At 44.9% G+C, this 1,175-nt stretch overlaps 1 protein-coding gene across 1 annotated transcript in view; it reads right to left on the bottom strand.

Moving 5' to 3' along the window:
* abtb2b (ankyrin repeat and BTB (POZ) domain containing 2b) overlaps positions 1–475 on the bottom strand; it is an 83,314-nt gene extending 82,839 nt beyond the window's left edge. The window contains exon 1 of the mRNA XM_079501345.1: positions 1–475. This exon is cut by the window's left edge and continues 937 nt beyond it. The gene's annotated coding sequence lies outside the window, so the exon portion shown is untranslated.
* Positions 476–1,175: the final 700 nt, after the last annotated feature.

The raw sequence follows: 1,175 nt of genomic DNA, 5'->3' as shown, positions 1-1,175 counted from the left end.
TGCGGGGTTCCAATGGACTGTTTAACCGCGGGGGAAGTTATGAATGCCAACGGCAGTCGAAAGTCATGCGCGCGAGCTGGTTCAACTGGTTTTACGCAGCGCAACGAGTATCACGCATGCTGTGCTTATACACTTCAGAGCGTGACAGGCAGAAAGGGGAACAATCGCATTGACAGCAAAGCACCTTTACATTAGAAAAAGTGTAGTCTTGATTGAATCCACACGTTCTATAAACGTGACACACAAGAAAATGAGACTCAAAGCCGGCAAATACGTACACCTCGCTCACCTCTCTCTCTCTTTCTCCGCGGAGCTTTAAACTTTCTCTCTCCTTCGGTGTAGAAAAACCAACCCTCTCCCCTCTCAGGAAACAGAGCCTGGCTGTGCGTGTGTGTTCGTTGATAAAAGTAGAGTCCCGTAATATCCTTTCAGCGAACTGAACCGCGTTTATTGTGTTGTTTAAAAGTGTAAATAATAACACACGCTTGCCCTCTCTTCCGTCACCGTGACCGACAGCCTGCCCTGGCGTAATGATATGGTGGAGTGGAGCGTGGAGCCGATGCAGATGTGCCACTGGAGGGGCTGAACTACAACGCACGAGCACCAATCAGACAGAAGATAGACTCTCCCGCAGGAGCCAATCACAGCATACTACACATGTCTCCAAACTTAGTAGGGGAAATAACGTAAACATCTGGCAGGTACATCACGCTTCCCCGTTTTACATCACCCCCCCTTAACTGTGGCATCTCTCTGTGATCCGTTTCAGCCACAATTTGCATACTATGCAATGCGTTGTGAGTGTGTAAATCGGATAATTAAAACATATATCTCTGCTTTCGGGAAGAAACCACCTAACTCCAAAATGTTCATTTTTCCGGAAATGAAACCTTATATTTTGAAAACAAAGCAATACTGCTTCATCAAAGTTGGTGTTGTGACTTTATATTGTCAATTACGTGCATGAGAGGGGGAGAGTTGGTGGAGTTGGCTGCTTTAGCAGACAGTTTGAGGGTCCAATGGAGTTAAGAGGTTCTGTCCAAAGCGATTTTTACTACTTTCCATTGGTTCAATATTTTCGAAACAACACACAGACGTAAAGGGTGCTCTGCTCAATGGCACTGATTTATGCAAAAAAAAATGAAAGAAAAAAAATCAAAAACCTCAAAAATGGA

The sequence above is a fragment of the Electrona antarctica genome (assembly GCF_951216825.1).
Source record: "Electrona antarctica genome assembly, chromosome: 5".
NCBI lineage: Eukaryota > Metazoa > Chordata > Actinopteri > Myctophiformes > Myctophidae > Electrona > Electrona antarctica.
This window is presented reverse-complemented; position numbering and strand designations above follow the sequence as displayed.